General features: G+C 43.5%; 1 non-coding gene and 1 pseudogene across 1 annotated transcript; both read right to left on the bottom strand.

The window, feature by feature from the left end:
• Positions 1–7109: 7109 nt before the first annotated feature.
• LOC119922827 lies at positions 7110–7247 on the bottom strand. Its single transcript, XR_005448725.1, has one exon. It is a non-coding gene; the product is annotated as a small nucleolar RNA SNORA7 (small nucleolar RNA).
• Positions 7248–23814: 16567 nt separating this feature from the next.
• LOC119922808 lies at positions 23815–24957 on the bottom strand (annotated as a pseudogene).
• Positions 24958–25297: the final 340 nt, after the last annotated feature.

Below are 25297 nucleotides of genomic sequence, written 5' to 3'. Positions count from 1 at the left end.
AGCTCTAAGCAAGTGTGGGAATATATGTTAGAACCTTGAGACCCAGGGATCAGTTGTGATGAAGCAATCACCATCACATAAATGAATTTTAAGACTTAAAGTGGTCCAAGTGGAGTAGACCTGTCCAGAGCAGATCCAGGTAACCAAGAGGCAGAGGATGGTAGAGCACCTATGAAAGTCTCCAGGGACAGAAGAGGCTCTTTTTTCCATTGGGGGAGTGGCTGTTGAGAAAAACACTAGGCCATTAGGCTCCTCTGCAGCTCATCATGAAGGCTAGATGATGTCGGGAGGTTCCTTTCCTGGATTGTAGTGGCTCCTCCTCTAGTCTGTAAGCTCTTTGTGGGCAGAGAACATGTCTGCCCACTCCTTTTGTATATTTTCTCTCAAGCACTTAGAACAGAACCCACTGTTGGGTAGGGACCATCTCTGTATGTTGCCAACTTGTACTTCCCAAGCGCTTAGTACAGTGCTCTGCACACAATAAGCGCTCAATCAATATGACTGAATGAATGAACGAATGAACAGAGATCTGCACATGATAAGTGCTCAATTAATAGAGAAGCAGAATTGCACAGTGGTTATTGAAAGCAGCAGCAGCAGCAGTAATCCTAGACCAGACCGAGCATTAAGAGACTCTGAGAGGGTCAGAGGAAAGACCTTCTCTTCCCTTCTCTTCACCTGGAAAGAAAGTCTCACACACAAAGAGAATAATTTACTGCCTTATTGATTTAGGGTACCACAGTTAGCCTCAGTTCCCTTAATTCTGTGAGGATCAAAAACGCTCTTGTTCATTGCATAAATCAATCAAGAAATATTTTGAGTCAATATTCGTCTCAGAGCTTCCTTCACATCCTGTTCCTCAGGCTGTAAATCAGAGGGTTCATCATGGGGATCACCACCATGTAAAACACAGACACCACTTTCTTCTGATCCATTGAGTACTTGGAGTTTGGCTCCACATAAATAAATGTCAGAGCATCATAGAACAGCGTGACGTCAGTCAGATGAGAGGCGCTGGTGGAGAAAGCCTTGTGCCTTCCTTCAGATAAGGGGATTCTCAGAATTGCAGAGAGAATACACAGATAGGAGATGGCTATGATGGGAATCATGACCAAAATGATGAGAATCGAAGTGATAGAATTCAAGATTTGAGCCACTCGGGGGTTAGAACAGACAAGCTTTAGCAAAGGAGTCAGATCACAGTAGAAATGATTGATTTCATTCGACCCACAGAAGGACAAACTAAACACCGAACTCTCAAAAATCATGGTGTTGACACAGCTCCCTAGATAGGAAGCCACGACAAGCTGGAAACACACCTTGTTGGACATGATGAGCAGGTAGAGCAGAGGTCTGCAGATGGCAGAGTAACGATCAAAAGCCATCACTGCTAGTAAGAAGCACTCACTGGTCCCAAAGGTTGCAGCCACGGCAGACTGAATAGCACAACCCCCAAAAGAAATCATTCTGTTCCCCTGCAGGAGGTTCTCCAGCATCTTTGGAGTGACCGACAATGAATAACACATGTCAGAGAGAGACAAGTGTCTGAGGAAATAGTACATAGGGGTGTGAAACTGGGGGCTGGCCTGAATTAACATAATTATCAATCAATCAATCAATCGTATTTATTGAGCGCTTACTGTGTGCAGAGCACTGTACTAAGCTCTTGGGAAGTACAAGTTGGCAACATATAGAGACAGTCCCTACCCAACAGTGGACTCACAGTCTAAAATTATGCCAAGGTTGCCCATAAGGGTGATCATGTAGTTCACTAGAAAGAGTCCAAAAAGGATGGCTTGTAAGTTTTGGTCATCAGTGAATCCAAAAAGAATGAATTCTGTTACCAAAGTGCCATTTCCAACCGCCATTAGATTCTTCCCTTTAATCTGTTGTAAGTGGAGAGTGGAGTTGCTGTCCTTCTGTAGTGGTAGCATGGCAAAGACTATTTTAAAAAGGGGAGAGACCTGGCATCAAAGTGATTAATAGTATGGTGACCAGTTTCTCCGTGACAGTAGCAATATAGATATTCAGAAATGACACAAATATGACCTGCAGCTCCCTGTCTTCAAGGGAAAGTATCTCTGTCTAATTTCCACCTGCATACTATTTCCCAGTGCTTAGTACAGTGGTTTGCACCCATTAAGTGCTTAAAAAAAATGTTACTGCTACTATTTATAGAAGGCCAGGGTACAGCAAAAATGAAAGAAAAAGGGAAGGAAAGAGTTTGAAACATGGAGTGACTAGGAGATTTTTCAGAATGCATGAATCAGTTGATGAAGGATAGAATAGGTAGCAGGAAACTTGGAAGAAAAGTTCAGTGGAAAAAGTAAGGTCAATTGGCAGAGAGGAGGTGAGTTGGTCAAAAGATGGGAGACTCCTTGGGGTAAAGGGGGAGAGATTCAAGGATGAATAGGAAACAGTTGGTCAGTAAAGGAGAGAGTATAGTTGAGAAAGAGGGTAGGTGGCTATGCAGATAACAAAGTCTAAAAATTTGGAGAATTACTTTAGAAACTATCCAGGGCTTTAATTTTTATCCAGTCTAGCTGAAGTTCCAATTTGGCACATTAGGAATTGGCATGCAATGCTATTGCCATTGAAAAGTAATGACAATAATGCAATGTCTTTACAGATTAGAAATGAAAAAACTATATTATTAATAATAATAATAATACTAATGGTATTTGTTAAGTGCTTACTATGTACCTAGCACTGTTCTAAGAGTTGGGGTAGATACAAGATAATCATTATGTCCCATGTGGGGCTCACAAGTCTTCACTCTCATTTTACAGATGAGGCAACTGAGGCAGAGAGGAGTTAAGTGACTTGCCCAAAGTCACACAGCTGATAAGTGGTGGGGCCTGAATTAGAACCCACGACCTCTGACTCCCAAGCCCGTGTTCCTTCCACTAAACTAAGCTGCAGCAATTCCAAGCATGTCTAATTCTCAAGATGAAAACGTATATGGTAGAATTTTGATTTGGAACAGCCTTTCTCTGGGTGCCCTGCTGAGAAATGCCTCCTAAAAGAATGTGCTATTAAGAAGGTCTGTTCCATGACATGGTTTAAGGAAAATTTCCCAACTGGGTCATAAGAATTGGCCCCACCCTACTGTTATGGTTGTCTTATGCTGTCACATCATCCAACCCATAGCAACTCCATGGATACCTTTCTTCCATGTTGCCCCACCTTCATCTACAATCGTTCTGGTAGTATATCCATAGAGCTTTCTTGATAAAAATGTGGAAATACATTCATTCATTCATATTTATTGAGCACTCACTGTGTGCAGAGCACTGTCCTAAGTACTGGGAAGTACAAATCGGCAACATATAGAGACGGTCCCTACCCAACAACGGGCTCACAGTCTAGAAGATGGAGAGAGAGACAACAAAACAAAACAACTAGATAGGTGTAAATTCCATCAGAATAAATAGAATTATAGTTATATGCACATCATTAATAAAATAAATGGTGTAATAAATATGTTCAAATATGCACAAGTGCTGTGAGGAGGGGAAGAGGGTAGGGCAAAGGGATGGATGGGGGAAATGGGGAGGGGAGGAGGAGAAGGAGAAGGAGAGGAAAAAGGGGGCGCTCAGTCTGGGAAGCCCTCGTGGAGGAGCTGAGCTCTCACTAAGGCTTTGAAGGGAGGAAGAGAGCTAGTTTGGCAGATGAGGGCATTCCGGGCCAGACGTAAGGTCTTGGGTCAGGGGTTGATGGCAGGACAAGCAAGAACAAGGCACAGTGAGGAGGTTAGTGGGAGAGGAGCAGAGTGTGTGGGCTGGGATTTAGGAAAGGAGAAGAGAGGTGAGGTAGGACAGGGCGAGGTGATGGTGAGCTTTGAAAACAAGAGTGAGGAGTTTTTCCTTGATTTGAAGGTTGATAGGAAATCATTGAGATTTTTGAGGAGGGGAGTGACATGCCCAGAGCATTTCTGTACAAACATAATCCAGGCAGCAGAGTGAAGTATAGACTGAAGAGGGGAGAGACAGGAGGATGGGAGAACAGGAAGGAGGCTGATGCAGCAATCTAGTCGGATAATCAATCAATCGTATTTATTGAGCCCTTACTGTGTGCAGAGCTCTGTACTAAGCGCTTGGGAAGTACAAGTTGGCAACATATAGAGACGGTCCCCACCCAACAGTGGGCTTACAGTCTAAAAGAGGGAGACAGAGAAGAAAACCAAACATATTAACAAAATAAAATAAATAGAATAGATATGTACAAGTAAAATAAATTAATAAATACATAAGTAAATAGAGTAATAAATACATACAAACATATATACATAGATACAGGTGCTGTAGGGAAGGGAAGGAGGTAAGGCGGGGAGATGGAGAAGGGAAGGAGGGGGAGAGGAAGGAGGGGGCTCAGCCTGGGAAGGCCTCCTGGAGGAGGTGAGCTCTCAGTAGGGCCCTGAAGGGAGGAAGACTGCTTGCTTGGCGGATGTGGGGATGGAGGGCATTCCTGGCCAGAAGGATGACGTGGGCCGGGGGTCGACGGCGGGACAGATGAGAAAGAGGCACGGTGAAGAGATTAGTGGCAGAGGAGTGGAGGGTGCAGGCTGGGCTGTAGAAGGAGAGAAGGGAGGTGAGGTAGGAGGGGGCGAGGTGATGGAGAGCCTTGAAGCCGAGGGTGAGGAGTTTCTGCCTGATGTGTAGGTTGATTGGTAGCCAATGGAGATTTTTGAGGAGGGGAGTAACATGCCCAGAGCGGTTCTGGACAAAGACGATTCGGGCAGCACCGTGAAGTATGGATTGAAGTGGGGAGAGACAAGTGGGTGGGAGATCGGAGAGGAAGCTGATACAGTAGTGCAGACGGGATAGGATGAGATCTTGAACCAGCAGGGTAGCAGTTTGGATGGAGAGGAAAGCACGGATCTTGGCAATGTTGTGGAGGTGAGACCGGCAGATTTTGGTGATGGCTTGGATGTGAGGGGTGAACGAGAGAGCAGAGTCGAGGATGACACCAAGGTTGTGGGCTTGTGAGACGGTAAGGATGGTAGTGCCATCAACAGTGATGGGAAAGTCAGGGAGAGGGCAGGGTTTGGGAGGGAAGACAAGGAGTTCAATCTTGGACATGTCGAGTTTTAGGTGGTGGGCAGCCATCCAGATGGAGATGTCCTGAAGGTAGGAGGAGATGAGAGCCTGGAGGGAGGGGGAGAGAGCAGGGGCAGAGATGTAGATTTGGGTGTCATCAGCGTAGAGATGATAGTTGAATTCTTGGGAGCGAATGAGGTCACCAAGGGCGTGAGTGTAGATCGAGAACAGAAGGGGACCAAGAACTGAACGTTGAGGAACCCCCACAGTACGGAGATGGGAGGGGGAGGAGGAGCCTGCAATACGGACTGAGAATGAACGACTGGAGAGATAAGAGGATAACCAGGAGAGGACGGAGTCTGTGAAGCCAAGGTTGGATAGCGTGTTGAGGAGAAGGGGGTGTTCCACAGTGTTGAAGGCAGCTGAGAGGTCTAGGAGGATTAGGATAGAGTATGAGCCGTTGGATTTGACAAGCAGGAGGTCATTGGTGACTTTTGAGAGGGCAGTTTCCATGGAATGTAGGGGACGGAAGCCAGACTGGATGGAGTTGAGGAGAGAGTTGGTGTTGAGGAATTTGAGGCAGTGCGTGTAGACGACTCGTTCAAGGAGTTTGGAAAGGAATGGTAGGAGGGAGATGGGGCGATAACTAGAAGGGGAGGTGGGGTCAAGAGACGGTTTTTTTCAGGATGGAAGAGACATGGGTATGTTTGAAGGAAGAGGGGAAGGAACCATTGGAGAGTGAGCGGTTGAAGATGGAAGTTAAGGAGGGGAGAAGGGACGGCGCGAGAGATATCATGAGATGAGAGGGAATGGGGTCAGAGGCACAGGAGGCCGGAGTAGCACTTAAGAGGGGGGAGGGGTATTTCTCTGAGGATACTGCTGGGAAGCATGGGAGAGTAGCAGAGAGAGTTGAGAGACGGGGGTTTGGAGAAGTGGGGGGAGTGAATTTGGGGAAGTCAGATCTGATGGATGTAATTTTATTAATGAACTAGGAGGCCAGATCGTTTGGGGTGAGGGAAGGAGGAGGGGGAGGAACCGGGGGCCTGAGAGTGTGATGGATAAGATGAGAGATAGAGCCAGCAATGTAGCAGCTTGGATGGAGAGGAAAGGGTGTATCTTGGCATTGTTGTGCCAGAAGGTTTTGCTGCAGGATTGGATGTGTTGGGTGAATGAGAGAGCAGAGTCAAGGATGGCACCAAGTTTGCAGGCTTGTGAGATGGGAAGGATGGTAGTGACATCTACAGTGATGGGAAAGTCAGGGAGTGGACAGGGTTTGGGAGAGAAGATAAGGAGCTCCGTCTTGGACATGCTGAGTTTTAGATGGTGGGCAGATATCCAGAAGGAGATGTCCTGAAGGCAGGAGGAGATTCAAGCCTGGAGGGAGGGAGAGAGAATGGGGTGGAGACGTAGATTTTGGTGTCATCAGCATAGAGATGATAGTTCAAGCCCTGGGAGCGAATGAGTTCACCAAGGGAGTGAGTATAAATGGAGAACAGAAGAGGACAAAGAACTAACCCTTGAGGAACCCTTACAGTAAGGGGATGGGAGAAGGAAGAGGAGTTCGTGAAGGAAACCGAGAATGAATGGCCAGAGAGATAAGAGGAGAACCAGGAGAGGATGGAGCCTGTGAAGACAAGGTTGGATAGTGTGTTGAGGAGAAGGGGGTAGTCCACAGTGTCAAAGGCAACTAAGACATAGAGAAGGGTTAGGATAGAGTAGGAGCCATTGGATTTGGCAAGAAGGAGGTCATTGGTGAGAGCAGTTTTGATGGAGTGTAGAGGACGGAATCCAAATTGGAGGGGGTCTAGGAGAGAGTTGGAGTTGAGGAATTCGAGGCAGAGAGTGTAGACGACTCATTCTAGGAGTTTTGAAAGGAAGGGTAGGAGGGAAATTGGGCGATAACTAGAAGGGTCAGTGGGGTCAAGAGAGGGTTTTTTAGGATGGGGAAGATGTGGGCATGTTTGGTAAATGATAAATAGTTTACCATTGCCTTCTGGGCAGTAAACCAGAGTCTCTGCCCTCAATTCTCTTCAATGCAACTGTTGCCCAGCACTTATCAGGTGAGTTTTGACTTCTGTCAGATTACCTTCCACTCACTAGCCACTGCTCAAGCTAGGAATGGAATGGGTATGTCTCTGCTTGACTCTCCCTCCCATAGCCGAGACTGGTAGAGTACTGAAAACTCTCCATGTGCAATTGTGAGAGGGGTTCTGAGATGCTAGCAAGAAAAATATAGCATAGTTTTGTTCAGAGACACCTAAGGTTTGGATTTGGGAACTGGCGGGGGAATAGACTAAGTAAGGCAATTGGTTGAATGGTCGTGGAGAAGCTTAGAGAAGCTATAAAGATTACCTCAAGGACTTGAGAGCAATTGGTTTATTGGCTATTGACACTGGAGACAGGAATGACAATATGACTGTGTAATCTCATTTACTAGACAACCACCAGAGGTGCCCTGAAGGTAAAGTGAGATGCAGAGCTGGATAAAAGATTTCAGTACCCATTATTCAAAACCATCTAATAGAATAAAATTAAAATCGATCACTCCATCAAAGAAATTTATCCAGAATTTATTCGAGCCTAAACACTATACTAAATGCTTGGGAGAGTTCAGCAGGAGCAAAGCACACATTATTACCATCAAGGAGTTCCCTGTATTATAGGGAAGACAGACAGACAGACAAAAATTGTTCACAATCAATGAAAGCAGGAGAAAACAGAATATGATCAGTAGATGAATGAATATGTCAAGATGAAACAACTGAATACATAATGATATATGTGACTAAACAATAATGAACATTTAATTCTGCTATTGTCCATGTTTTCTTTCTACCCTTTGGCTTGAATGTTACTGAGCAATTAAAGAATGATTAGGCCTCTTTGAGAACAGCTTGATGGAATATCAGACGAATCAGGCTGTGAGCATACCTGCAGAATGAGCAAAACATGTGCCACAGCATGGGTTCTCAACACAGGATACAACTCTCACATTCAGAAGAGAACTGGCTGTAGGCATCTGGGCTGAAGATGGATGCAAAATGCAAAAAATCCTGTTTATTGTTATGAATGGACCAATGTGACTGATTCACATCTAGTGCACAGTTCTTGACTTTAAAAACACCGTTTTTTTAGGGAAATCACTTTCCACAGTGCATCTTTCACCTCTTCGTTCCTCAGACTATATAGATCGTTGGGTTTAGCATGGGGATCATTATCATGTAGCACATGGACACCGCTTTTTTCTGATCGATTGAGAAGGTGGAACTGGGCAGCAGATACATAAACATCGTGGTACCATAAAATAAAGTGACTGTCATTAGGTGAGAAGCACATGTGAAAAAGACTTTTTGCCTTCCTCCAGGGGAGTGTATTTTTAAAATAGCCAGCAGGATGTACACATACGATATCAGTGAGGTCAGAACCGTAACTAGCATAATGATGGCTGTGGAAGCAGCAGGAAGGATTTGGGCAAGCCTGGGTCTGAACAGAACAGCTTCAACAATGGGGAGATGTCACAGTATAAATGATTAATTTCATGAGATACGCAGAAGGACAAACTAAATACACTTGCTACACAGACCACAGCATTCAGGCAACTGGCCAGGTAAGAAGCAGTGACCAGTAAAACACACAACCTCTGAGGCATGTAAACTATATGTAGCAGGGGTTTACAGATTGCTACATATGGATCATATGCCATCACTACTAGAAGATAACATTCCGCTACCCCAAATGCAGCAGCAGGACAGAACTGGGCCACACATCCTGGGTAAGAAATGGTTTTCTTGTCCACTGAGGAATTTCCCGGCATCTTAGGGGTTATAGATGATGAATAACATGAGTCAGAGAAAGACAGATAACTAATGATCAATCAATCAATCAATCGTATTTATTGAGCGATTAGTGTGTGCAGAGCACTGTACTAAGCGCTTGGGAAGTACACGTTGGCAACATATAGAGACGGTCCCTACCCAACAATGGACTCACAGTCTAGAAGGGGGAGACAGAGAACAAAACAAAACATATTAACAAAATAAAATAAATAGAATAGATATGTATGAGTAAAATAAATTAGAAAATAGAGTAATAAATACGTAGAAACATATATACATATACACGGGTGCTGTGGGGAAGGGAAGGAGGTAAGGTGGGGGGGATGGAGAGGAGGAGGAGGGAGAGAGGAAGGAGGGGGCTCAATCTGGGAAGGCCTCCTGGAGGAGGTGAGCTCTCAGTAGGGCCTTGAAGGGAGGAAGACAGCTAGCTTGGCAGATGTGGGGAGGGAGGCAAACACCATGCCAACCTCGTTCACTTCAAGTTTATCCTTTCCTGCCTTAACTCAACCCTCTCCACTGCCAGACAAAACTATTTCTCCTCACTTATTGACACCCAGGCCCATCATCCCTGTCAGCTCTTCTGTACATTCAACTCCCTTCTCAGACCCCCGGTTCCTCCCCCTCCTCCTTCCCTCACCCCCAAAGATCTGACCTCCTACTTCATTAACAAAATTAAATCCATCAGGTGAACGAGAGGGCGGAGTCGAGGATGACATCAAGGTTGCGGGCTTGTAAGACGGGAAAGATGGTAGTGCCATCAACAGTGATGGGAAAGTCAGGGAGAGGGCAAGGTTTGGGATGGAAGACAAGGAGTTCAATCTTGGTCATGTTGAGTTTTAGGTGGCGGACAGACATCCAGATGGAGATGTCCTGAAGGTAGGAGGAGATGCGAGCCTGGAGGGAGGGGGAGAGAGCATAGACAGAGATATAGATTTGGGGGTCAGGGTAGAGATGATAGTTGAAGCCGTTGGAGCAAATGAGTTCAACAAGGGAGTGAGTATAAATGGAGAACAGAAGAGGACAAAGAACTGACCCTTGAGGAACCCCCACAGTAAGGGGATTCAACACATCCTTGCTTACTGATCAAGCAAAAACTCTTCACTCTGAGCTTCAAGGCTTTCCATCACCTCACCCCCTCTTACCTCACCTCCCTTCTCTCCTTCTACAGTCCAGCTTGCACCGTCCACTCTTCTGCTGCTAACCTCCTCACTGTGCCTTGTTCTCGCCTGTCCTGCCATCAACCCCTGGCCCACATCCTTCCCCTGGCCTGGAATGTCCTCCCTCGACACATCTGCCAAGCTATCTCTCTTCCTCCCTTCAAAGCCCTACTGAGAGCTCAACTCCTCCTGGAGGCCTTCCCAGACTGAGCCCCCTTTCTCCTGTCCTCCTCCCCCAGCCCCCTACCTACCTCCTTGCCCTCCCCACAGCACTTGTATATATTTGTACAAATGTATTTATTTTACTTGTACATATTTACTATTCTATGTATTTTGTTAATGATGTGCAAACAGTTCTATTTGTTCTGACGATTTTGACAACTGTCTACATGTTTTGTTTTGTTGTCTGTCTCCCCCTTCTAGACAGTGAGCCCATTGTTGGGTAGGGACCGTCTCTATATGTTGCCGACTTGTACTTCCCAAGTGCTGAGAACAGCTCTCTGCACACAGTAAGCACTTAATAAATATGATTGAATGAATGAATGAATGGTTCCTATGCATGCAGTCACACAGAGATAGGCCAGAATGAGCACCCCCTTTTCCTCTATTTCCCTCTCCCTCTCCCCATCGCCCCCTTCTCCTCCCCACAGCACTTGTGTATATTTGTACATATTTATTACTCTGTTTGTACTGTATTACACATATTATTGAATGGCTCCCTCTCACAGCAATTCCTAATTCAGTTAAAGAACATTTGTTCCAAGGCACCAGTACACACTGCTCCAACCATCTACTTTCCTACAGAGGCCACTCATCTTCTTTGCTGGCCCTCTCCATCATGACTTCATTTCCTTCCTCCTGAAGAGTTCATTTATTCCTGTTACACATATTACCTGTAGTAGCTCCTCCACCAAATTCTTAAATACACCTCAATGGGTAATTGTTTTGTCATACTCACAAAATTACCTAATTTTAATTTTTTTAATCTCCCATTTTTCTTCATTTAAACCTCCATTTATAATTCAGAATCTCCTCTTCTCTGTCTTCTAGACATTCCACCTCTTAGGTTTCTTCTTGCTTTAAAAAGTTTAGTAGTTAATGAAGGTAAAGTATTTCCAAATATTAAGGATAATCCAAGGTCTGGAAATCAAATGGAACAGAAAATGAACCTGAAAATCTTCTCCCCAAGAAGACCATTTGTCATTGTACCCATGCTAGCAAGCTCAGAAACTTCTTCCTTATATTATGAAAACAAGCAGCAATCTACACTTTTCAACAACAATGTTTTTGAATATTTTCCTCCAGATGACTTTCTAAATAGTTTTAATTATCTATCCATTAAGAAAAATCTTTGAACTATTTTATATTTCAGTGCCCCATCCTTACCAAAATTGAAAAAAAAAAGTAAAAAAAAAGATTCTTCCCATCAAAATTGAGTTTGGCACAATTATAGGTTATCTCTTGGCAAGGTAGTGTGGGAAGACCCTATTGTTGAAGGAAAATATTTACTATGAAATACATTACTCTGCAGAATCAAGGGGAGGATCATTCAGAAGATCTCTGCCTTACTACTTAGTGCCTCTCCACATTTAAATTGTACACTTTTCTTATCTAAATTAAAAGCGAGTTCAGTCATAGTAGCTTGCAGCCAGTGCACACAGAGGAAGAAATGTCTAATGGATTTCTAAATGAATCCAGAAGATAAGGTCAACAGGAATTTTCTGCAAATTCAGTTGCCCTTTTCTTTGTCAAAAGGCTTTTGGAGGGGCACCTATACTTGTGGAAGTGTTTGGAATTACCTGACGTTTCTTAACCAATAGCAGGATAAGCACTATAATCTGCTTCTTGGCACTGTCTATTATATTGCACTGTCCCAGGAGATTAATACAGTTTCCTGCACATAGTAAGCACTCCATAAATACCACTGATTGACTGATTGATTGAGGAGGTGGAGGGACAAGTCAATGTGATTTTCCTGGCTGAAGTGGGAAAAGGGACCTCTATCCCTATCAAATCAAAGCACCCCTGGGCCTAAGAATGAGTCTACACTGTTGTCCCTATTCTTGCACCCCAACAGCATAAACCCATAAAGGGCTGATAGCTATGTGCTTACATAATCTTAATCGAAACTCCAGATAGATAGGTGGAGGAAGAGAAGGTTAAAGGAGAGTCGGGTTCACAAAATTCAGCATTTTTCAAGAATAAAGTTCCTAGAGTTCCACAACAAGTTGCAGATATGAAAAGAGTTATCACTTGAGGCTCAAAAAGCATTGCATTGGGTAACAGAGACATGTTTATATTGGGCCTAGTGGTGCTTGGGAACAAAGTCCCTGAACTCCTCTGAGTCACCTGTGATACTACTAGAAGTAAGAAGCATTATTTAATTGCTCTTTAGGTCACCCAGGGGTTGGGAATAATCACCTGCAGAACCTCACAACCTTTCTGGACTGCCAAGAGATGGGGTAGTTTTTGCCAAAAGGAGTTTCTGTCTTTTTCAACACAGAAATCTGAATTACCCTTCAGAGAAATCACAAACGCTATGGAGTTCAGCAACCAAGATTTCTTAATCAAGGGCTATACTTCAGCCACCTCTTGGTGACGTCTGCCTGAACAAAGCAGCATGGCCTAGTGAATCGCACCTAGGACTGGGAGTCAGAAGGGACCTGGTTTCTAATCCCATCTCTATCACTTATCTGCTGTGTGACCTTGGGCAAGTCACATCACTTCTCTGGGCCTCAATTACCTAATTTGTAAAATAGGGATTAAGATTGTGAGCCCCACGTGGGACTTGGACAATGTCTAACTTGATTAGCTTTTTTCTACCTCAGTACATAGTACAATGCCTGGCACATAGTAAGTACTTAGCAAATACTAAAAAAACCCAACAAAAACCAAAACATATTTTTAGGGTCTAATTTTTCCCAGTCCAAAGCCCCTACTAGTAATCTATAACAAACTTTGGGAAGTACCACCACTCTTTTAAACTAAACGGCCTTTGCCATTAATGAGTAGGAAGCAAGGGATTCTGGGAGTCAATCGTTCAGAGCATTATACTAAGCATTTGGGAGAGTACAATATAGTGGAGTTCATAGACATGGTATCTGCCTCAAGGACCTTAAGTCTGATCACTTCCTCACAGCAGAAAGGGTATTCCGACCTCTGTCACCCAAGAGGAGGAAAGGAAAATGTGTTCCCTCATCAAACTATCAATATTTTTAATGAGCAGCAACTGAGATCACAGCAATGTAATAAGTACTTTCTCTGTACTCTCTGTACTTCAGAGAGTTCAGAGATAATTTGCAGATAGGAGGAAAGAAGAAAGTAGGTATGTACATGAGTTTTTTAGAGTTGGGTATATATGCAAGCACTCCAGTTGGTTCAGAGAACATGTCTTCTAATTCTGTTGTATTGATCTCCCTCAATCAATCAATCAATCAATCAATCAATCGTATTTATTGAGCGCTTACTATGTGCAGAGCACTGTACTAAGCGCTTGGGAAGTACAAATTGGCATCACATAGAGACAGTCCCTACCCAACAGTGGGCTCACAGTCTAAAAGGGGGAGACAGAGAACAGAACCAAACATACCAACAAAATAAAATAAGTAGGATAGAAATGTACAAGTAAAATAAATAAATAAATAAATAAATAAATAGAGTAATAAATATGTACAACCATATATACATATATACAGGTGCTGTGGGGAAGGGAAGGAGGTAAGACGGGGGGATGGAGAGGGTAACGAGGGGGAGAGGAAAGAAGGGGCTCAGTCTGGGAAGGCTTCCTGGAGGAGGTGAGCTCTTAGCAGGGCCTTGAAGGGAGGAAGAGAGCTAGCTTGGCGGATGGGCAGAGGGAGGGCATTCCAGGCCCGGGGGATGACGTGGGCCGGGGGTCGATGGCGGGACAGGCGAGAGCGAGGTACAGTGAGGAGATTAGTGGTGGAGGAGCGGAGGGTGCGGGCTGGGCAGTAGAAGGAGAGAAGGGAGGTGAGGTAGGAGGGGGCGAGGTGATGGAGAGCCTTGAAGCCAAGGGTGAGGAGTTTCTGCCTGATGCGCAGATTGATCGGTAGCCATTGGAGGTTTTTGAGGAGGGGAGTAATATGTCCAGAGCGTTTCTGGACAAAGATAATCCGGGCAGCAGCATGAAGTATAGATTGAAGTGGAGAGAGACACGAGGATGGGAGATCAGAGAGAAGGCTGGTGCAGTAGTCCAGACGGGATAGGATGAGAGCTTGAATGAGCAGGGTAGCGGTTTGGATGGAGAGGAAAGGGCGGATCTTGGCAATGTTGCGGAGCTGAGACCGGCAGGTTTTGGTGACGGCTTGGATGTGAGGGGTGAATGAGAGAGCGGAGTCGAGGATGACACCAAGGTTGCGGGCTTGTGAGATGGGAAGGATGGTAGTGCCGTCAACAGAGATGGGAAAGTCAGGGAGAGGACAAGGTTTGGGAGGGAAGACAAGGAGCTCAGTCTTCGACATGTTGAGCTTTAGGTGGTGGGCGGACATCCAGATGGAGATGTCCTGAAGGCAGGAGGAGATGCGAGCCTGGAGGGAGGGGGAGAGAGCAGGGGCAGAGATGTAGATCTGGGTGTCATCAGCGTAGAGATGATAGTTGAAGCCGTGGGAGCGAATGAGGTCACCAAGGGAGTGAGTGTATATTGAGAACAGAAGGGGATCAAGCACTGAACCTTGGGGAACCCCCACAGTAAGAGGATGGGAGGGGGAGGAGGAGCCTGCAAAAGTGACTGAGAAAGAACGACCGGAGAGATAAGAGGAGAACCAGGAGAGGACGGAGTCTGTGAAGCCAAGGTCAGATAACGTGTTGAGGAGAAGGGGGTGGTCCACAGTGTCAAAGGCAGCTGAGAGGTCGAGGAGGATTAGGACAGAGTATGAGCCGTTGGATTTGGCAAGCAGGAGGTCATTGGTGACCTTTGAGAGGGCAGTTTCCGTGGAATGAAGGGGACGGAAGCCAGACTGGAGGGGGTCGAGGAGAGAGTTGTTGTTGAGGAATTCTAGGCAGCGCGTGTAGACAACTCGTTCACGGAGTTTGGAAAGGAATGGTAGGAGGGAGATGGGGCGATAACTAGAAGGTGAGGTGGGGTCAAGAGAGGGTTTTTTTAGGATGGGAGAGACATGGGCATGTTTGAAGTCAGAGGGGAAGGAACCAGTGGAGAGTGAGCGGTTGAAGATGGAAGTTAAGGAGGGGAGAAGGGATGGAGCGAGAGATTTCATAAGATGAGAGGGAATGGGGTCAGAGGCACAGGGGGCCGGAGTAGCATTTGAGAGGAGGGAGGAGAGTTCCTCTGAGGATACCGCTGGGAAGGATGGGAGAGTAGCAGAGAGTGTTGAGAGCCGGGGGGTTGGAGAAAGGGGGGAAGAGACTTTGGGGGGGTCGGAACTGATGGATTTAATTTTGTTAATGAAGTAGGAGGCCAGATCGTTGGGGGTGAGGGAAGGAGGAGGGGGAGGAACCGGGGGCCTGAGAAGGGAGTTGAATGTACGGAAGAGCTGGCGGGGGTGATGGGCATGGGTGTCAATAAGGGAGGAGAAATAGTTTTGTCTGGCAGAAGAGAGGGCTGACTTAAGGCAGGAAAGGATAAACTTGAAGTGAACGAGGTTGGCATGGTGTTTAGACTTTCGCCAGCAGCGTTCGGCAGCTCGAGCATAAGAGCGAAGGAGGCGGACAGTGGCAGTGATCCAGGGCTGTGGGTTAGTGGTGCGAGAGCGGCGAAGGGAAAGGGGAGTGAGCGAGTCTAGCTGAGTGGAAAGGGTAGAGTTGAGAGCAGTAATCTGATCATCAAGACTGGGTAGAGAGGAGAGGGCGGCGAGGTGGGGTGTGAGGCGCTCCGAAAGATGGGTGGGGTCCAGAGAGCGGAGATCTCTGTGAGGGAGTAATACGGATTTACAGGGGAAAGGAGTGTGAGTGAGGAGGCAGGTGAGAAGATTATGATCAGAGAGAGGTATTTCAGAGTTGGTGAGGGTGGACACAGTGCAGCGGTAGGAGATGATGAGGTCGAGGGTATGACCAAGTTGGTGAGTGGGCGAGGTGGGGTGGAGGAAGAGGTTGGCAGCGTCAAGGAGAGATAGAAGGCGGGCGGCAGAGGAGTGGTTAGGGATATCCATGTGGATATTGAAGTCTCCGAGGATCAGAGTGGGCATGGAGAAGGAGAGAAGGTACTCAAGTGCTTAGTACAGTGTTCTGCATGTAGTAAATGCTCAGTAACATCTCTTATGTGATTGATTGATTTAGAGTATATAAATAAAATGTTTGTACAAAGGCCTGAGATAGCAGTTGTGGGCATAAAATCGTTGGTTTGGGAGGTAAATTAATCAGGGAAGGCATCCTGGAGGAGATGAGAGAGAGGGATTTCCAGGAAGAAGGAATGACATAAGCAACATGTCAGAGGAGGAAGGAATGGGAACAATACACAGTGTATAGGTTAGCTTGAGAATTATCCTCCTGGTAATGACTCAGTGATTGTCAGGAATTGGGTATGTTCTGTAACGTAGGAGAAATCTGCAATGAAATCTACGTACTTCACATGAAATGAGGTCTCCCTAAGATACATGGATATTGCACATTTAGGGAAAGGAATACAGTCACTAGTTTCTAGTTTCTTAGGCCACTAAATAAATGGTTTGGAGAACTGAATCAGTTACTATGTAACTCAATTCCATTCCTCCTCCCCTCTCAACTCACAAGATACTGGCTAAATCTACATAAGATGAAATGAAAAACAACCTGGAAATATCAAACACTACTGTTATTAATAATTAAACTTATGGTACTTGTTAACCACTTACTCTATGCCAAGCACTGTATTCAGCATTGGGATAGATACAAGATAATCAGGTTGGACCCATTTCCTGTCCCACATAGAAGTCACAGTCCAAGTAGGAGAGAGTAAGGTTTTAACCCCTTTTTACAGATGACGTAAGTGAAGCACAGAGAAATTAAATGTCTTGCCCAAGGTCATTCAGCAGACAAGCAGGGGAGCTAGGATTAGAATCCACATCTTCTGACTCCCAGGCCCATGCTCTTTCCCCTAGGCCGTGCTGCTTTGCACTCCTGTGTGCCAAGCACTGTCTTGAGCACTTGGGAGACTGCAATAGTTACTATAAGGAGCTTATACAATCCTCTTGTTTTTGATCATACCATATAAAATTAGCCCATTATCCAGCCAACCATCGAATACTCTGCTTTGTCCCCATCCACGCACTGAAAAGCTTCAGGCTGTGACCACACAGGGAGTCTCTTTCTCTAGATCGCCTCTTCATGCTTCGTGGAGGAGCCTACCTGACATACAGTCACTGCCTAGGAGTTCTGATGGCCTCTGTGTTGCTTTTGTCCCTCAGTTGCCCCCTTAGGTTAGGATTGGGCCCCAGGGCTCCATCAAGAAGTAGGTCAGAGGTGAGGTCTGGAGGCTGCAAAAACCTTGAGTGTCATCTGTCAGTCAAGTGAAGATGCTGATGTCAAGGCTCCTCAGCTAGACTCTATGCTCAGACTTGTGGCTGAAGTAATATTTGCTGAATGGCATTGGCAAATTCCTCTCTGATAGATTTGGCATTTTCAGATAGGTTTGGCATTCTCTCAGATAGGTTTAGCATTAAAGTGAAGTACAGATTACCAACAGAATATTCCTTTAAAAAATGAATTGGCCCATGAATTTCACCAATTAGTGAATCTGCTTTTAAATAGACTTGCTTTGATCACTGTCATCTAATTGTTTTTTTATGTTTTCTGTGTCTGTTTTCCTTGGGTCTTTTACACAGAAATTTGAAGGAATTATAAGAGGCAGACAAGCTATCATTCATTCATTCATTTAATTGCTCTTATTACACTCTTACTGTGTGCAAAACACTGCACTAAGCAATTGGGAGCATATAGCTCATAAATGTTCCAAGTTCCATTTTGGGAGAAATTATTTCCTTTTTGTTTCAATTTTGGTAGTAATGGTGCAACAAGATTTTTCTTAATGAATTGATCATTATAGTTATTTAGAAAATCATCTGGGGAAAAATATTCAAAAATGTAGTTGTTGAAAAGTGTAGACTGATGCTTGCTTTTATAATATAAGGAAGCAGTTTCTGAGTTTGCTAACACGGGTACAATGACAAACGGTCTTCAGAAGAAGATTTTCAGGTTAATTTTCTCTTCCATTTCATTTCTAGACTTCACATCATTCTTAATATTTGAAAATAGTCTACCTTCGTTAGCTACTAAACTTTTCAACCAAAGAAGAAAACTTTCAAAGAAATGGAATGACTAGAAGACAGGGAAGAGGAAATTGTGAATTGTAAGGGGAGGTTTATAATGGCGGAAAATGGGAGATGGAGAAAAACATTGAAATAAGGGAATTTTGGGAGTATGACAAAGAAATTCCCCACTGAGGTTTATTTAAGAATATGGTGGAGGAGCAGCTACGGGCAATATTTGTAATGGGGAGAAATGAATTCTATATGTGAGTTCTTAAGAGGTGATTATGCAAGTACTCCATGTGGTTTAGAGAACATGTCTACTAACTCTGTTGTACTGATCTCTCCCAAGTACAGTGTTCTGCATGCAGACAATGCTCTGCATACAGTAAGCGCTCAGTAAAAATCATTAAGCAATTGACTGATTGATTGAGAGTACATAAATGCAAGGTTGGAAGAAGGATATAAGCAGTATGGCTCAGTGGAAAGAGCACAGGCCTGAGAGTCAGAGGTCATGGGTTCAAATCCCAGCTCTGCTACTTGTCAGCTGAGTGACTTTGGGCAAGTCACTTAACTTCTCTCTGCCTCAGTTACCTCATCTGTTAAATGGGGATTAAGACTGTGAGCCCCACGTGGGACAACCTGATCACCTTGTATCCTCCCCAGCGCTTAGAGCAATACTTTGCACATAGTAAGTGCTCAATAAATGCCATTATTATTATTATTATTATATAAGCAAACGACAGAGGAGGGAGGGATGGGAACAAGGCACAGTGTGTAGGTTAGCTTGAGAATTATCGTCTTGGTAATGATTTTATGATTGACTGGCATTGTGTAAATCCTGAAACAGGATAAATCTGCAATGAAATCTATGTTCTTCACATGAAATGAGGTCTCCCTAAGATCTATGTATACTGTGAATTTAGGAAAAGAAGTTCAGCCACTCAGGATCATTTCAATCTAGTTTCTTAAGCCACTAAATAAAGGGATTGGGAAATTGAATCAAGACCATACCTCCTCTGCCTTCAACAATCAATATACTGGGAAAATCTACATAAGTCAAAATGAAAAAAAAAATTGGAAATATCAGTCAAACAATGCTTTAACTGATCATTAAAACTGTGGAATTTGTTAGGCACTTATTGTGTGCCAAACACTGTACTAAGCCCCCAGGAGGGATACAAGATAATCTCTTTGGAACCATACTCTGCCCTACATGGAAGTGACAGTCCAAGCAGGAGGGAGTAAGATTTAATCCCCATTTTACAGGTGTAGTACCTGAGACACAGAGAAGTTAAGTGACCTCGCCAAGATCATTTAGCAGACAAACAATGAATCGGGGATTAGAACCCATGCCCTCTAATGCTCAGGCCCATGTTCTTTCCACTAGGCCATGCTGATTTTCACTGCTCTGTGCCACGCAATATCGTAAGCATTTGGGAAAATACAGTAGACGTAATAGAAATGATACTTGTCCTCAAATAACCTATAGAATCCTCTTGTTTTTTACTATGCCTTACAAAATTGTGTTTTCCAGCCAACGAAAGAGAAGTCTGCTTTGTCTCCATCCAAGGACTGAAAAGCTTTAGAATGTGATCAACCAAGCAGGGTCTTTCTAGAAGATTGTCTCTTCATATATGATGGAGAAGCCTGCCTGACTGACAGTCACTGTCGAGGTGTCCTGGTGACCTCTGTGCTGCTTTCACACCTCAACTGCCTCTTTGCCTAGAGGTTAGGAATGGTCCCCAGGTCCCCATCAAGAGGCAGGGTTAGGGGAGAGGCCTGGAGACTGCAAACATCTTGAATGTCATCTGCCAAATGCATTAATTCATTAGATCATATTTATTGAGCACTTACTGTGTGCAGAGCACTGTACAAATCCCTGGGGAAAGTACAATACAATAGTAAACATTGACATTCCCTGCCCACAAGGAGCTCACAGTCTAGAGTGTGCAAGAGAGACATCAATGGAAGTAAATAAAATTACGGATGAGTACATAAGTGCTGTGGGATGGAGGACGATCAAGGGGATAAATAAAAGTACATATATGTACATATGTGCTTTGAAGCTGGGAATGAGAAAGAACAAAGGGAACAAGTCAGGACAATGTAGAAAGGAGTGGGAGATGAGGAAAAATGGGGCTTAGTATTGAAGGAGATGTACCTTCAATATGACTTTGAAATGGGGGAGAGTGATTGTCTATCAAATTAGAGAAGGGAGGGCATCCAAGCCAGAGACATCACTTGGGCTGGGGTCAAAGGTGAGACAGGCTAGATCGAGGCACAGTGAGAAGGTTAGCACTAGAGGTGCAAACTGTGTAGACTGGGTTATAGAAGGAGAGAAGAGAGGTTAGGTAGGAGGGGACAAGTCAATCAAATGAAGATTCTTACATCAAGACTTGTGATCTGTGGAAGGAGCAATATTTACTGAATTGGTACTGGCAAATACCTTTCATATAAGTTTGACTTCAAAGGGAAGTACAGATGACCAACAGAAGATTCCTTTAAAAAATTGAATTGACAAATGAATTTAACCAATTAGTGAATCTGTTTTTAAGTAGACTTGTTTTTGTCACTTTTATGTAAATATCTTTGTGTGTTTTTCTTGGGTTTTTTACACAGAAATGTGGACAAATTACAGGAGGTAAACAAACAATCAGAGAGGGTGTAGGAAGAAGCAGTTTGCCTTAGTGGATACAGCCTAGACCTGGGAGTCAGAAGGACCTGTGTTCTACAACTATCTCCAGCACTTGTCTGCTGTGGGGCCTTGGGCAAGTTACTTAACTTCTCTATGACTCAGTTACCTCATCTGTAAAATGGGAATTAAGTCTGAGAGGTCCTTGTGGGACATGGACTGCGTCCAACCTTGTATCTACCCCAGAGTTTATTACTGGAACATAGTAAGTGCTTAACCAAAAAAATCAGTACTAACCAATTTTGCTCTTAGGAAAACATATATATATATATATATATATATATATATATATATATATATATATATATATATATATATCAGATATCACTTTGTTTTCTAAGACTGTAAGCTCACTGTGGGCAGGGAATGTGTCTACCACCTCTGTTGTATTGAACTCTCCCAAGCACTTAATACAGTGATCTGCACATAGTAAGGGCTCAGTAAATAATATTGACTGATTTCCATTTATTAAACTTGCACTAGCTGCAGCACAACACAAATCATTATCAGATTCATTTTCAGATTAAAATAATTGCATCATTTGGGAAAAGGAGGATTTTTGAAAACTTCTGTGGCCCCAATTCCTATGACAGGTTATTATACACGTCACACACCATGGATCGATTAATCCTGTACCTTAATAGTACTTTTAAACAGCAGAGTGAATCGTCTAATGAGTCATGAAATGATTTAACAGTAAAAGTAGATTTTTGTCTCCCAGGATCCCCTTAACTCATCAAGGGAGACAGCTTACTCTCCAAGTAGTCTCAGCAACAATGCTCCCAATACTCTCATGACTATAGGTGGAAGGATGGGTGGGAGAAGCAGGCTTCTGTAAACCGACATCATAAATATGCCATCTTCAGGTTTGTACAGAGGGATCTGGGGAGGTTATTGAAAAGTTTCCTCCTCTTCCCTCCTTACATACACACCATTAGGCAAGTAGTATAATGGGATGGATCAAGTCTACTAATTCTACTGAGATCTCCTAAGGGCTTAGTTCAGGGCTCAGCACCAATAAGTGCTCAGTATGTATTAGTGATTGATTCTTTACTCAGCTGCAATATATGTGCATAAACCCAAACCCCAAAGTTGGAGGCAGGGAACGGGGAGGAGCTCAGATTTGGTACATCTGGAATTGACATTTCAAAGGACTAGCAGTGTTAGTCATTTTCTTTTAGTGTATGTTAAGCTTTTAATAGTGCCAGGCACTGAACTAGATACAAGATAATTAGATTGGACATGGTCCCCATCCCACATGAGGCTCACAATTTTAATCCCCATTTCACAGATGAGGGAAGTGAGGCACAGAGAAGTTTAAGAGACTTGCCCAAGGTCACACAGCAGACACGTCATGGAGCAGGGATTAGAACCCAGGTCCTCTGATTCACAGGCCAGTGCTCTTTCCACTAGGCCCTGCTGCTTCTCTAAAAGAATAATATAATAGTATTAATAGCATCAATATCTTAATGAATTCTCAGGACAATAATACTTTCTCACATTTGAGATTTGTACAGATTTAAAATGAAGAAATATGTGATGGATTAAGCAATTTCAATCATGCTTTAATCTTCAAGACATAGATGAATTGAATAACATTCTGATTTGGAACATCCATGCTGTGGGTGCCCCACCTAGAAATGCTTCCTCAGAAGGCCCTGTGACTGAGAAGCTCAGCCCAACGACTTAGGGCAAATCTCCCAACTTGCTCTCCAAAGTTAGCCCTAACCTACTGAAAGGTTAGCAAGAAAAATAAAACCAGTTCAAAGATACCTAAGGAATGGAGGTGTCATGGTATCTGTCAATGACACTAAGTAGGGCAAGTGGATGAAAGGTGAAGAAGACTAGAAGTACAACAAAGATTTCCTCAGGACTTGGAAGCAATTACTTTCTTGGCTACTGCCAATGGAGAGAGAATTGACAAGGGAAATGAGAATATGCAGTGACTAGACTTTCACTAGACATACCTTTAAGAAATGAAAAAAACCAAGTTGGAAACAAAGTTTCATTACAGATAATTCCAACCAGTTTATTGAAGTAAAATTCTAATTAATCAATAAATCAATCGATGGTTTTCATCTGAACTTACTGAGTGTTTATCACTGAACTGAGTTTCTGAGAAAGTGCAGCAGAAGCAAAGCAGACATTACCTGCCACCCAGGAGTTTCCTGTGTTATAGGAGAGTCAGTCTGCAATTGTTTACGATGAGAGCAGGAGGAAAAAGAATGATATAATTGGTAGATGAATGACTATGTTGAGATTAAATAATGTAATATGTAATGAAATATACCACTGAATATGTATAAACATCCAATTCCATTATAGCACAGGATTCCTTTACATTTTTTAGCTAGACCATTATTGGGCAATTGGGAAACAATCTCTGGAAACGTGGGCCTAACTGGAAACAGCTTGATGTGGTGTCAGAAGAAACTGGCTGTGAGCATACCTGCAGAATGAGTCAGTCAGACAACCATATTTATTGAGCACTTACTGTGTGCAGAGCACTCTACTCAGTGCTTGTGGGTATGCAATATAACAGACATTCCCTGCCCACTATGAGCTACCAGTCTAGCACAGCACATGCCATAGCATGAGTTTTCAACAACGGGTTTTGCAAGAACACAATCCTCACATTAGAAGAGGATGAATGTGAAATGCAAAAATCCTTTTTATTGTTATGAGTTTACCAGTATAAATAATTCACACTCTACTGTGTGATTCTTGACATTTAAAATCAATCAATCAATAGTATATATTAAACACTTACTTTGTGCAGAACACTGTACTAAGCACCTGGGAGAGTACTCAGCGCTTAGAACAGTGCTTTGCACATAGTAATCGCTTAACAAATACCAATATTGCTATTATTATTATTACACTATGGCAGAATTACCCGATCTGTTCCCTGACCACGATCTTTCATAGGGCATTTCACCTCTTTGTTCCTCAGACTATAGATAATTGGGTTCATCATTGGGATCAGTATAATATAACATTCAGATACCAGTTTTCTCTGATCCACTGAAAAGCTGGAACTGGGCAGCAGATAAATGCCATTGTAGTTCCATAGAATAAAGTGACCATCATTAGATTAGAGTTGCACCTGAAGAAGGCTTTTTGCCTTCCTCCAGAGAGGAATATGAGAATATGCAGTAACTAGACTTTCACTAGACACGCCTTTAAGAAATGAAAAAACCCAAGTTGGAAACAAAATTTCGTTACAGATAATTCAAACGAGTTTATTGAAGCAAAATTCAAATTAGTCAATAAATCAATTGATGGTTTTCATCCAGACTTACTGAGTGTTTATCACTAAACTGAGTGTCTGGAAAGTACAGCAGAAGCAAAGCAGATTTTTAAAATAGCCAACAGGATGTACACATATGATATCAGTGAGGTCAGAATGGTAACCAGCATAATGACAGCTTTGGAAGCAGCAGGAAGGACTTGGGCAAGCCTGGGGTCTGAACAGGACAGCTTCAACAATGCGGGGAGATCATAGTAGAAGTGATTAATTTCAGGAGGTCAACAGAAGGTCAAACTAAGTACATTAGCTGTATGGACCACAGTATTCAGGCAGCTGGCCATGTAGGAAGCAGTAACCAGTAAAGCACACAGTCTCTGAGGCATGCAGATTATGTATAGAAGGGCTTTACAGATTGCTACATATCGATCGTATGCCATCACTGCCAGAAGACAATACTCCACTGCCCCAAATGTAGCTGCAGCACAGAACTGGGCTACATGTCCTGGGTAAGAAATGGTTTTCTTGTCCACTAAGAAATTTGCCAGCATCTTAAGGGTGATGGATGATGAATAACATGAGTCAGAGAAAGACAGATGGCTAAGGAAAAAGTACGTGGGTGTGTGGCATTGTAAACTGACTCTAATGATTAAAATGATGAGATTTCCCAGAAGAGTGACTGCACAGATGAGAAGGAACAACATGAAGAGGGGGATCTGTAACTGTGGATCACTTCTTAATCCAGACAGAATGAACTCACTCAGAGTGGTGTAATTTCCATTGGCCATTCAGTGTCCTTTTGTTAAGTGGGAAAAAATGAGCTACACCATCAGCATTGCAATGGTCTCAGGGATGTTGCATTCTTAATCGAAGCTAAGATTGGAAAATGGAAGGGAACAAGATTTTTGATGAAATCACAAACATGTTCCATTCAATCAATCATTCAATGGTATTTATTTGTAAGCTCCATTTCTGCAGTGAAAACGTCTATCAACTTTGTTATATTCACGCAAGTGCTTAGTTCATTGCTCTGCCCACAGTAAGTGGTTAATAAATACCATTGAAGGAATGTAAGCAGTTTGTTGCGTGCAGGGATCATGTCTCCACCAAATATTGTGCACTCCTTAG

Source organism: Tachyglossus aculeatus, unplaced genomic scaffold (genome assembly GCF_015852505.1).
Source record: "Tachyglossus aculeatus isolate mTacAcu1 unplaced genomic scaffold, mTacAcu1.pri scaffold_125_arrow_ctg1, whole genome shotgun sequence".
In the NCBI taxonomy this organism is placed as follows: Eukaryota; Metazoa; Chordata; class Mammalia; order Monotremata; family Tachyglossidae; genus Tachyglossus; species Tachyglossus aculeatus.
The sequence above is the reverse complement of the archived record's forward strand: the minus strand, read 5'-3'. Positions and strand labels throughout refer to the sequence as shown.